Source organism: Sabethes cyaneus, chromosome 3 (assembly GCF_943734655.1).
Source record: "Sabethes cyaneus chromosome 3, idSabCyanKW18_F2, whole genome shotgun sequence".
NCBI lineage: Eukaryota > Metazoa > Arthropoda > Insecta > Diptera > Culicidae > Sabethes > Sabethes cyaneus.
The window spans coordinates 205,959,442-205,973,634 of record NC_071355.1 but is presented as its reverse complement, the minus strand read 5'-3'; the positions used below and the strand labels follow the sequence as shown (position 1 = coordinate 205,973,634).

Sequence of the window (14,193 nt, the reverse complement as noted above, 5' to 3'; positions counted from 1 at the left end):
TCTGCTCATGTGGCAAACGGAGTGCGCCGTTCGTGACTACCGGGACTGTAAATGGACAGATCTACCTCAAGGAGGAGGTAGTCGACGAATTTGTCTACCTTGGCTCACTGGTAATGGCGGACAATGATACCAGCCGTGAGATTCGGAGGCGTATTATCAGTGAAAGTCGTGCTTATTATGGGCTTCACAAGCAATTGCGGTCGAGCAGACTAAGTCTCCGTACAAAGTGCACTCTGTACAAGACGCTTATTAGACCGGTTGTTCTCTACGGGCATGAAACATAGACAATGCTCGAGGAGGACCTGCGAGTGCTCGGAGTTTTCGAACGACGAGTGCTAAGAACGATCTTCGGCGGCGTACACGAGAACGGAGTATGGAGGCGGAGGATGAACCATGAACTCGCACAGCTCTATGGCGAACCCAGTATCCAGAAGGTGATTAAAGCTAGACGGATACGATGGGCAGGGCATGTTGCAAGAATGCCGAACAACTACCCTGCAAAATGGTTAGACAAAGATTATTAGACCAGGTGGAGCGAGATCTGGCGGAGAGTACTCGATGTCCGAAGAGTTGGAGAGCGGTAACCCTCAACCGAGTTACATGGACAAACTTTGTTCAACAGGGTTTGTTTTAAGGCGGCAAGCCACCTAAGAAAGTAAGTAACCTCAAGGAGTGTCTACAGAAGCGTCTGCTTCCGATGTTGAAGCAACACGAGGGCCTTACGAATTTCTGGTTAGATCTAGCTTCGTGCCACTATTCAATGGATGTCCTTGAGTGGCACGAAGTCAACGGGGTCACTTTCGTACCCAAGGACATGAATTCCTCCAACGCACCGGAACTAAGGTCTACTGAAAAATACTGAACTATTATGAAGCAGGCACTATGGAAGCATCACAAGGAGATAAAATCGAACGAATGCATGAAGAAAAAGTGGAGTTTCGTACAGAAGAAGCTGCAGCCAGAGGTTGTACAGAACTTTATGAGTGGAGTAAGCGTAAGGTGCGAGCATATCAAATTTAATGTCCAATGTCGCGCTCAATTTCAAGTTCAATTGCATGTCCAATTTTAAGCCCAATTTCAAGTATAATCAAATTCCAATTTTCGTTTAAATTTTAAGTTAATTTCGAATACCATTGGAATTCCAATTTCAAGTATAATTTCAAATGTAACTTCAGGTCCAATCTCAAATCCAATTTATATCTATTTAAAAGTACTGTTTCAATTCTAATTTTAAGTTCTTCAATTTCTTCAATTCAATCTTAATTTCAAAACTAATTTTAGGTCAAATTTCAAATCCAAATCCTATTCTGGTTTAGATTCGATTTCATGTCTAACTCCAAGTACAACTGCAGTAAAATTTCCTGTCCAAACTATTTCACATTTAAGTCTAGTTTCAAATTCCATTTTAGGTTCATTTTCCGGTTCAATTTGAACTAAACTTCAAGCCCAAATCAGTCTAAATTCAAGTCTGCTTAAATTCCCGGTGTCAAGTCCGATTTCTAGTTCAATTTCAACTTCGATATTGAATCCAGTTGCACCCAAAAGTCGGGAGTTTTCAACATGATCGGTTTGTATTTTTGTGACAAGTAATATAGCAGATTCACCATCCTACGATTGCTCCGTTTTTCAGGGCCAAAACATTCTTCTGTCGGGTCGGGTGTCCTAACTTTTATTTATGTCTGAGCACGCTAGTGTTGAATTATCACTACTTATGTGGAGTTTTTAGTATACTATTTGTTTCGCAGAAAAAAAATCTAGCCGACTGATAGAAATACGAATTGGTATAGCTCATCAACTATTCGTCATGTTCGCATTTTTAGATTTTATGAAATGACATCCTACTGTTCAGTAAAACGTAGTCTTTCGCCAAAAACAATGGATTTGGCATTGTTTAAAACCGAACGAATTAGAGGATTTGCAAAAAGAAAGCTACAAAGAGTGAACGACAGGTCACAATGTTATTTACTTATGAATCACAAGTAATCCATTATCAATTTCACCTTGCACAGTTTATGCTGTGTTATGATTAGTCCACAACAATTATATCGAATACACCAAGCGCCGAATAGACAAGACACTTAGTGATCATTACCGAAGTAAGTATGTAGGTACCTTTGGATATCGGCTTCGCCTCGCCTGCCGTCGTTGACGAACCCACTTTGGTGGCTGTGTTTGTATGATCATCACATTGGTTGGTGTGGCTCAGTCAAATGACAAGTGATCGCTGAAGGTGGTTGTGCAAAACAAATCGCACTCATACAGCAGCAATGCTAGCAGCTCTATCACTAAAATGTGAGTAATGAAGCTCTCAAAAATCTAGCCTCACCTGGATTATTAAATAGCCATCACCAGAATTTACGTTACCACCAAGGAACCGGATATAGAACTTCTTCTGGATATCACTGTATCAAGGGACTTAAACATTACCAGTAATTATTATCTATTTGAAGACACCAAACCAGTATTCATACTGGAATGAGAGGGAGATCCACGCCCTTTTTGTTGAAATTCTTTAGTACTAGGTAGATTGTATATTCCACAGGTGTCAAAATAAGGTTCTAGTGTATCGCGTAGATTGCAACTAAAATAATTAGTTTTTTAGCAAAGAAATATTCATTTATAATCTAAAAACAAACAACAAATTGTTCGCCGTACATGGTTAACGCCCAAACCGATCGGACAATTTTGGGGTCGTGGCGATCGCCGCATCTAAGTTGTTTTCTTATGTTTAACACCCACCTGTCTGTATTGGTGTGAATCGCCCGTAGAGCCAAATAATCCTCGCTTCACCAGGCCTCTGAGGGAAACTCCCTTTCGGTATCAATCCTAATTAATCCAACTTTTTGTATTTAAATTCAGCACTAATTAACCGTGAGGTTAACGACGTACACTTTTCGATGAAGTGTTTAACTTCATAATGCACCAAACTGATCACTGCATTAACATCTATCACTGAACGTAGCAAATAATGCAATATTAAGCTACTTGGCTAAGCCACACGCACTGCGCTGCTCTCACTCAACACAGATCTATGCTTTCGGAGGCATGTAAACTTGGCCGAGCCGAAAAGGTGGCGGCAGATTCGAATTTTTGGCTGCACAACACCATAACACCACACAAATATGTATCGCACGGGAGCCTACACGGGGAACAAACGAGCACACCTTTCAGCTACAATAAAAGTGTGTGTAACGCGAACGCGAGAGAACTGGATACAATATACGCTCGCACTCGCTTGAGTCACGCATAACAATGGCAAACACTGTGACTGTGCATCAACGCGGGACAAAACAAATCAAACAACCGTTACGAACGAGATCCGGTGGCAAACTGAAGTGAGTGAAGAACTAAAGCTAAACTCAAACGGAACGGAACGGAACGTGAGCACGTCGTCGGTTAGAGGCAGGGTTGCCAAAAGGTTTTCCCTAAAATTTGATAATCATTCACAATCTAAGAAAGGGATAGTTTGTAGGAGTCACTCATTGGGTTTTGCTATTTAGATACAGAGGTAAATTTTTTCTATTGAAATGAGATTTCTAAAACGCATTTACCAAAACTCTGGTAAAACGCTAGTTTTATTTATTTATTTACTATTTGATAAGGCTTTCAACCGTTGGTTGGTTCGCCCCAAGAAAAATTTTTACAATTTTAATTACAAGATTTCGGTACATTAATAACTAATAACTAACTAAAAACCCTAATTTATCTAATATAAAGGCAACTGTAATTAAGAGAAATCAACTAGAACCGGTTTCTGAAAACAATAAATATTATATTTTATTTAAGCGGAGTACAGATTCTGAGTAGGTATATTTTTTACGGTATTTATAACTATTTACAACATATTAAAATAAAGTCCTAACATTTAATATTTGCTTACTTGATAAATATTAATAGGTTGTCTGTTGAAAAAATCAAATGATTTCAGTATGTTCAACGATACATACATTTGGGAATTGAAAAATAAATTAACAACACTGTACTTTAAGGTGAGTAGTGAGATATGTGAAGTGAACGTGAACGGTGAATATCGCTGTCATCAGTGTTGCCACATTTTTATCACTATTTTAATAAAAGTTGATTTTTTTTCGGAAATGGAAAAGCCATTTAATTTTTGCAAATAAATAGGGGAGTTTGCTGCAGGTTGCGACTAACCGAAGGTTAAGAAAATTGGGTTATTTTTCAATGAACGTGAATAGCGCCTCAAATCTTACTCTAAACTTTGTTTGTTAACGAGTGGATCGTAAAAAAAGTAAAAATATGATGAAAAAAATTGGAATCCTTTTCGAGCCAATATTATTTGTTCTTCTCCAACAATAAATTGGTGGTCTATTTTTGTATTTATAAGTTGTAAAGTACTTATCAACATCAAAGATTATCTACATATGTATACATATAGGTATGTAGGGTAACCAACGTATTTTGGACCCCTTCAGCAGCTGTACATTATTTGGACACTTACAGCAGAATCAAATGGAAGTGTCCAAATTATGTACAGCTGCTGATGGGGTCCAAAATAGGTTGGTTACCCTACATACTGAGTTGACGGTCAAATAAACATTGGCGCCACAACCGTTCGCTCCTGTCGCTGTCTTGTCTTGTCCATTATTTTTGAAACAAATGGATCTAAATTAAATGTTTGATGTTTGAAAAATACCATATGTACAAATAATATGAATTTTGCATTCATTATTGTAAAGACGAAAAATTTCCCAACCCGCAGCAATTTTTTTTCTATTTAAATGTAATTTCCGAAAATCGGCAAAAATTTTTTTGTCGACTTTGACTTTATTTTGGAAGATTTTGCATGGAAAATAATAACGTATATATCAAAAGCAAGAATGAATTCGGGTTTCACGATGAAACTTCAATTAAAAATTCCTAAAAATCAAATTTTTTTGCGTAAGGTCATTGCAAATTGTTTTTAAAGTTTTTGTCACCCCCCCTGGAAATTGGCTTGAAAAATCGGGGGGGGTGGGGGCAAAAAAATAATTTACAGGTATGAGTTAATTTTTTTTTTACAAAATAATTGCCTGTGGGTGCGGGTTGAGTTAACGCTTCTATCACGAAACAAGTGGAAATTCGAACAATGGAATTTCCGAAAATCGGCCAAAAAAATTTTCTTTCATTTTTGGCTATTTTTCATAGATTTTTGCATGGAAAATAATCACTTATACAGTCAGTCTACAATCATGGGTCACACACAATTATTACAGAGACAATAAATTACAGAGGCGTCGAGACACTCAAAATCCGCTCAATTTTGAAACAAAACGGAGAGTACCATCATAAATAAAGGTAACTCTCTCGCTTTCGTTCAAAATTTAGCGATTTTTGAGTGTCTCGGCGCCTCTGTAATCTATAGTCTCTGTAACAATTATGGGTCATTTTAGCTTTATCTGGCGATTAATGCGTGAATATTATGCTAAATGATTGATAAAATTGTTACTCATAAGTAGCACTAACAATTTGATCAAACATTAGGTGATATAGGCGAAAATTAGCAGCTAATGCTAAAATGACCCACAATTGTGCGTGACCCTTGATACTGAACTGACTGTATATTAAAAGAAGGAATAGATTTGGTTTTCACGTTCAAAGTTTAACACCTTTCTTCTGTATTTCGAACGAGTTTTATTTCGTTCGACTTGTTTCGAACGAGTTGTTTTGCCCATTTGATTTTGCTAGCGGAATGAAGAATACCATGCCATCCACTTTCGTTCGAAATACCAATACGTTCGAAATACAGAATACGGGTGTAAGTAAAGATGCTTAAAACCCACATTTTTTTGGCTTTAAAAAAACTTTAAAAAATATTTGTAAGGGCCTTATCAAGTTTATTTTTCTACAATCAAATACAGCATCGGTTCGATATTTGGCATGGTTTTTGGCCCGCTTTTTTACGTCCAAAATTTAAATTACCGTCTTTTCTTTTTACGTTCGAAATTTGAATTACCGTCTTCGTCAAATCGCATGAGGTAATCTCAGGAAATTCGAAATAACGTCTCTTTTTTTCACGACCGAAATTTGTATTAACGTCATCTTTTTTTACATCCAAAATTTGAATTGATGTCCTCTTTTTTACGTCCAAAATTTGAATTGATGTCCTCTTTTTTACGACCAATTTTTTACGTCCCCCAATAGTGGACGTAAACCGAGATTTGAGTATTTTACAAATTTTTGACAGCTCCGTAAACGTCTCAGTTTTCTAAACAAATAGTGCGGTTCTTTGAATTTTATTAATCGAAATATAAGCAAGCCAAAATTTTGAGACAGGAATTCACTGGCAAAGAAGTGCCTTTCAGCCTCAAAGATGGTTTATCCACGTTATTTCTAATATCACCAAAGAACATTGTGTGCGATTTATGGATGGGCAAATTGTTTCTCAAGGACCACTCAGGTATACGAGCCAAATCCTTATTCAATTGCGAAACGATTACATTTTTGTCTAGAATAAAGGGTGTCCCATATCAAATTGCATCGCGAAAAAAAAACGCTGTAGAAAATTACTTAGTTGGCTGATCCTTTTCAAACTTTCAGACAATAAAATATAACCCTATGGGAAGCTTTTGGCACATTTATTTTATTCACCTTCAATACCATAACCGTATGCTCGCACGCTTAACTCCACTCATAAGTTCTTGTACAACATCTGGCTGCAGCTTCTTCTGTACGGGGACTTCATGCTTTCCGCAGATTTGACCTCCTTGGGATGCTTCAGTAGTGCCTGCTTCATAATAGTCCAGTATTTTTCAATGGGCTTTAGTTCCGGTGCGTTGGGAGGGGAGAGTGTTGAAGTCCTTGGGTTCGACAGTAACCCCGTTGGCTTCGTACAACTCCGGGACATCTTTTGAATAGTGGCACGAAGCTAGATCCGACCAGAAGACCATAGGGCCCTCTTGCTGCTTCAACAGATGAAGCAGACGCTTCTGTAGACACTCCTTGAGGTAGATCTGCCCGTTTACAGTCCCGGTTGTCACGAACGGCGCACTCCGTTTGTCACATGAACAGATCGCTTGCCAAATCATGTATTTCTTGGCAAGCTTTGAAAGTTTCTGCTTCCTTACTTCCTTCGGAACATCAAACTTGTGCTGGGCAGTGAAGAACAGTAGCCACGGAAGCTGCCGGAAGTCCACCCTGACGTAAGTCTCATCATCCTTTCGTCAGCATCTGGGTGTACAGTTTCCGGACCCGTGACTTTCCCACCGTATTTTGCCGTTCGTCACGGTTTGGAGCCTGCTGCACTTTGTACGTATGCAGTCCTTGGCTCTTTGAACGAAAGACTTGGACAGATTCAACTTTTTTGTCACATCCCTGACCGACGCATTGGGATTCCGCTTAAACGCTTGTGATCGTGATCACTAATAGAACATGCATTCTGGCCGCATTTCTCCTTCCGTTCGATGCTCAGAGTTTAATAGTAACGTTTAATCTCACGACTCACCGATGATTGCACGCTTCCGAGTTGGTTTCCGATGTCCCGGTGAGTGTTGAAAATTGCAATTTCCAAATTTTGTTTTCCAATTTTCAAAAAACTGACAGCGATAAAAAGACAGTGTAAACAATACACTCGAAACTACTTTTACCCAAATTTTCAAGAGAAAATACCCAATGGGTAACTTTCTACACCGTTTTTTCCGTGAAGCAATTTGATGTGGGACACCCTTTATTACACCTATAATACAACTGAACGTTATCTGCGTAACGGTGGATCAGGAAATATTTTAGTATGATTAATATTTTTTTTGAAACGATGATTCTACAATTGATGAAGGGACGGTAAGGGAAAGTAATGAAGAAGGATTTTTTGAGAATGAAGGGGAAAGAGTGGAAAGGAAGGGGGGTAATAGGTAGCTACGCTTAACAAGTTGTCGTTGTGACTCCTATCTTTTGTCCAATGCTGGAAGGTGCATGGGTCGAACCAAGCTATAATCAGAGATTATAACCGGATTTGAACCCACAAGCCACAACACCTGCCAGGGCGTGTGGCTCGCTGGTACCCGTGTACCTTTGAACAAATCAATTCAATTAGTATGATTGGAAAGTCGTTTATATATGTCAAAAATAAAAACGGGCCTAAAACAGAGCCTTGTGGCACTCCTCTTCTAATCGAATAAGAATTAGAACAAACAATGTTTGACATTACAAGCACAACTTTGGGTTAAACAGAAAATAATCAATTGTTTGGGTTATCATTTGCAACAACTTCGAAAATAGTTAAGGAGGAATAAATCGTCATTGGGGAGATCTGGTTTAGCCCGCATTATGCTTATACCGTGGCCACCACTGCCTTGAAGGTTCCATTTATTATGACCGATTGCTGGTTTTTGATTGCAGTTCTCCACTCTGAAAACTGCTGTTGTACGTAACATGCTCGAATATTCCGTCTACAACGTTTTCATACAAGACTTCAGGTGCGAACAAATTCTTACAGTATGAGACAAATTTTTACAATATTTATATCCCTAAGTTGCAACCTAGACCAATTTCAGTTGTCTTAAAAGCAGTCACGGTTTAATAGACGCCAAATTATAAGAGTGGAGAGCTAAACTGAAAAAAAGTAATAGCCCTAAAACTTCGCGTCATCTAATAACATAGTTACCTAGTACCTTAGACTTGATTGTTTTAATTTATTTTAAAAACTAAAGGTCAATAAAAAGCATCTTGAAATATTCATAATAAGTTTCTTCAAGACTGATTTCTCGTGGATCATCGCAAAAGGACTTGTCCAACGAACGGTTTTTGAAAATGCTCCTAATTCATGGAATTTCTTTTAAATTCATCGCACGGTTTGGAAATTTCAAAACATGTTTATTTGAATCAGAAGCTGGTACCGACGCAACAGTTCCAAATTAAGCTTTTCAAAATAATAGACATATGCATACAATTGCAAGGAAAAATTAATCGTTATCAATATTAGGACAAAGTTACGAATAAAGGCACAACGTGCTATCTATTGTATCTTGTTGGAACGCAGCTGAACAAAACAAAAATGGATGCCTTATGACTACAATAAAGTGTCGGTAAAAGATGAATAACTGTTGATCGTAAAATCTAACTTTCTTAATACGAGTGTGGTCTTTAAGAGAAATCGAATCTTTCACTACCGGAAATCATTTCCCCCCCCCCCCCCCCCCTTCCGGGGAAGGAAAGAATCCGCAGTGAATTTTAATACGAACGCCGCGATATTCGGTGATATTCATCACAAAGCACATGGGAACTATGGTAAGTTTTAAGAAACGGAGTGCTAGAAAATTCGCCTGAAAACAAACACTAAGCTAATGAATGTGCCTAGTTGTATCTCGAAGAGGAAAAGAAACAGGTCCTTTGTTTCAGATGCACAGGAACGAATTATTTGGAGAGTGAATTATTTGTTGTAGGTGTGTTACATTTTGAATGTCAGCGTAGTAGTCTTATGATCTATTTACATGTGGTGTCACCGATTTGCTGCCTAAAGCATCACTTTTTCAGCTTTTCTCTGTAAAAGAAAGTGGAAGATTATCAGTAAAACTCGACTGGTTCAAACTGCTATGGATAGGATAAGCCATTTTAGTTTTGTTAAATCAACTGTTCTCTTTTTATTGGTCAAACATTATACATAATAACAATATCTTTAGTTTCTCATTTCATTTTTTTTTGCTCTGTTTAAATATGCTACAATTTTCACTTTCGTCATTTAGGTTTTGTTTGGTTGTTCTTAAGATGTATGTTCCGTTCGGCATGTTTTACTCGAGCGGTTAGAATTCTCAGGACTTTTTCCTTTTTTATTAATGTTGTTTAAACTTTGAACATAAAACTAACGAACAATGACCGCAAAATTCAATCAATGAATGTTATTTTGCATTGGCTAAAATAGCGAAAATATAAACTAACGTTTCAATCTATCAAATGAAAGCAATCGCATGTCCTTCAGTTTCTAATTTTCATCCAAGCGAGAAACAACTGCTAAAAATGTGTATTCCTTTTTGGCTAGACGCGAATCAGACCAACAGACAATCGTAAAAACAAAATGTTATTGTTTTTTACGTCCCACAAAACAATCGACGACTTTTCCACTTAACCACTTGATAGGTCGTTATTCTATGCGATTGCTTGTTCGAATAATTTTTCAGATGCTTCTAGCATTTGTTTTTGTTGCTTCGCTTATTGATTCAATCAAATTTTATTCAACTCCTCCAATGATGTGCATATTTCGAGTAGCAAAATGTAATATGATGTTTAGGTAGTAATGCAACAACTTTGATTTTATAATTTATAATTAATCGAACAACCAAATACGTGTCTGAGTTCCTGTTATTTCATGAGTCGTTTGTAATTTTGTTTTATTTATACTTTTGCTTATATCATTAGCCGCGTGCATCTTAAACTTTTAGACTCGTCTATTAACGCTTTCGGTTCACCAATCCCTTCCTGGTGGCCAGCGTTAGCGTAGGGTTTTCGAGTAATTTTTGCTCTTTTCGACTGCGTTTTCTTTATTAGCTACGTTTTGAGAAGTGCAATAGTTTCATGTTGTAAGTTTTTCTTTCAATGGATTTCGAATGCAAATATGTTTACGACTATATAGAACGTGTTTATTTTGATTGGAACATTTTACTTTTTTTCGGTTGTGGTTCTGCATATGCAACATGTCGTTCCATGAGTATCATTTGCTTGTAAAGTGGATTAGTGAGATATTTTGCAGGATGTGTTTGCAGTTTTGGCTTGCATCTACCGTGAAATGATGTGGCGTTTACTCGATGATTTATTTACACTACTATACGATGTGTTGTTATAGACTGTGGCTAGCAAATGTGACCGACAGATATATTTGGAACTGGAAATCATATAAACTTGTTTTTTAGATTTGGTATTCCAAAGTATTGTAAAATCAATACAATATTCTATGTATGGAGTCCTTTTTTTTAATTTGCTCACAGTGTGCACGTCTTGTTAAAAATCATGGATAAACTAAAATTTAACAAAACTTTTTAACATTACTTCATTTTTGTTTCTTCGTAATTTATTTTTAAGCAAACCACATGAGTCCTGTGGACACTTCAAATAACGAGTATTTTATGCCAGTTCTCAATAGATTTTTCTCCAAAACAAAACAGGAAAAACATGACAAAATTGTGTATCAGAGAAAATATGATATTTTTTTGGTTTTTTTGTTGGTTGCAATAGTTTAATCCTGCACTACTATTGAATTTTTTTTCAAGCAGTGAGCAAGTCTAACTAAATCACCTACTACTGTTCACGTTAGTGTGTCAATTCTGTTAAATGGTCTATTAACGAAAGGTTATCAGTGACGCCTTTTACACTATAGCTCTTTTAGTTAGTTTAAAGCAAAAAGTATCCTAAGTAATCGTCCCAACCAACGTACGGAACGTTGTTGAACCACACGAAACAAACTTATGATTCAGAATTGATTTTATCGCGCCGTTGTTTTTCGTTTGCTAATTTGCTTAATTACATCCTTATTCAATATTGTTTTTACACTATATACAGCCACTGGATTGCTTCTCATAACGTTATCTTTATTCTTTTCGAAATGTAGTGAAATTGTGTCCGTCGTCATGTCAAATTCATGAATGAGTTCGATCAAAGCGGTGTTGTGTATGTCTTTCGCAATTACGGAGCTATTCGTTATTTATGATGTATCGTTTTTGCTTTATGCAATCATGCCTAAAACTGACTTGACTGTGATTTTTTTTGTCATAGAAGATTAGCTATCTTGCACTTTGAATGCATTTTGCGATGTTTTCCGGTATTTGTTTGTGTGCAGGTATCAGCACTTATGGTTTCGGTTAGCAATAAGCCAATTTCTTTTACCAATATTTGGAAATGGACGGACGGCAGTATTGAAGTTTCGAGCTATGTTTTTCGAAGGACCATCGAATCTGTGATCATTTCCAAACATTCATAAAAGATTTTCTTCTGCCATTTGAACAAAGTGAGTTCGATCGAGACTGATCGATCGCTCAGTGTATGTAGGCTTGTATGTTTGCTGAGCTTTTGCTCCGCATCCTTCTACATGTAACCATAATAAGTCTTTGTTTTATCTAGTTCTTGCAACTAGCTTAGCATGTATGCTTCTTACGATGTTAATAAAAAAGAGTTATTCTTTTCCTCAGTTACCATACCACATCGGCATTTGTTTAGATATTTCGCGCTGATGATACCAAATACTTATGACTAAATTGATGAAATTTTATCTTGTTGTTTTTTTTCCTAGAACTACACATTTTTTGATCGTAAAACCAGTGTCTACACACTTTGGATTGGTTCCTGTATGCTGAAAAGTCGATCCAAAAGCGATCCCGGGCCGAATGAACGCCGGTCCCAGCCGATTGACCGGTTCGAGATTTATCTACTTTCGTTTGGTATCGTGGAAGTACAAACTCTTTTCAAAGCAATCGATGTTGATCACAGAAATTGTGACTTAAATTATTTAAAGCTTTCAAACATTTTAGCTAGAGCATTTCTACCGAATCAGGATGGGGCTGGGCGAAGTCAGCAGCACCAGGGCCTGCGTACCGGGGGCGAGAGGTTTCTTTCGTCAGTTGAGGGTAACTATGGCTTATGTAAGTATATAATTTTATCGTTCTATCTCTGCAATTTGCAATTTTTCGAGCGTTACAATTGAAATTATTCGCTTATCGGTTACAAGGAACGAAAGTTCGTTATGGTTGTCGGCTACGATAAATTCTCTGGTGGGTTGTAAGCTACATTGACCGATGATCACGATGCTCGGGAAGCCGAGCATGGCTCCGTCAGCCAAGCTAGCCATTTAGTTTTATTTTCTACCTCGGATGCCAGAGGGATTATTTGGATGTAATTGGAATTTTCTTTTTAAGTAGAGTACCTTAAACGTTCGCTTTATTCAAGATAGCAACTGCTTGAAATTCGAAACTTACTTGCTGTTTTGTTAATTACTCTAATGTTTTTACCGGCATTTCCATCATAGTCTATTAATTATAATAATCTCTCCTTTTTTTCTTAATTCAACTAATGCTACGTTATACCTAAGCTTTATTCAACAACTTCTTAAAGAATTTATTTAGCAGCACAATAGATTTTGTTATTAATTATAGTTTCGAGAACTTTTTCGCCTTCTCCTGGAGATCGATAGCACGGGATGTGAAGAAATAAAGGTAAGAAGGTACAATGTTTAGCTATCTGTTTTTTTGATAAGTGTTCAAATAATATTCTCGTTGAAATCAAAAATAAAATTTGCGCAACTACTCTACTTGATGGATTACTACGAAAATAATCTTCTAATGCTAATGTTTGACCAACGAAAAGCTGAACTAATTGAAAAATGTACTGATGGTGTTGTATATTTTCATGAAACTGTTTATTGACTAAACTAAAAAAAAATGGTGTATTTAAAACTAACTACCGATCGGACCGTCGGAAATGGTTGCGAATAATATTTATAACGCTAAAAATCACTCACTTCTCTGTGGATTCACAGTACAGTAGTCATAATCATTGTGTTAGTATGAAAGATGTGTTAGTTTAACCATAAGTGTAGTTGAAATTTTATGTAGGTCATTTTCGTGAGGTTGCTCTTACGGAAATATAATATCTGTTTGTAATAGTGAAATGATAAACTGTCCCAAATAATGACAATTCCCTTGCTTTTCCATACTTTTTTGAAAGCAATTGTCATAGTGGGTGACACTGATCAGTGGATCGTTGTTTCAACTTTGACAGTGTTGCCACTCTATGACAACTGATTTCACTCCTCCCTCCTCCCTTCACCCCTCCCTCATCAGTCCTCACTATACTCAAAATAATACATACATTAGAAGAATTTATCATGTGGAAGAATTAAACCATAGAATATCAGAGTTGTAAAAAATCCCTAAATTGTATTTATAGTTATCTATCCAAAACACCGACCACCTTTGAAGAAGCAGAGAAAAATCGCAAGGCAAACAATCAACCGACCCCATCAAAAACACTGACAACTCTGTCTCAAGCTCACTCATGGTTTCTCGTGTGCAGTCTGTAGATTGCAGGTATTCGAAAAAGAGTAACACGTTAATTAGTTTGTAACATTTTAGTGTGCGGGAAAAAATTGACTGAAATTTTGGCTGAAACTAATGTTCAAGAATTTGACAAAATTACCTCATACTTTGCTGAAAGATTAGCGAGATGGAGCAAAAGCAAAAAAAGCAAAACATTGGGCTTGAACGACTTTTCTAA

General features: G+C 37.0%; 1 protein-coding gene across 1 annotated transcript in view; it reads right to left on the bottom strand.

The window, feature by feature from the left end:
* The window catches only part of LOC128741626 (CD109 antigen), a 63,878-nt gene extending 60,571 nt beyond the window's left edge, over nt 1-3,307 (bottom strand). Inside the window, exon 1 of the mRNA XM_053837577.1 lies at nt 2,740-3,307. The gene's annotated coding sequence lies outside the window, so the exon portion shown is untranslated. The remainder of the gene's footprint in view (nt 1-2,739) is intronic.
* Nucleotides 3,308-14,193: the final 10,886 nt, after the last annotated feature.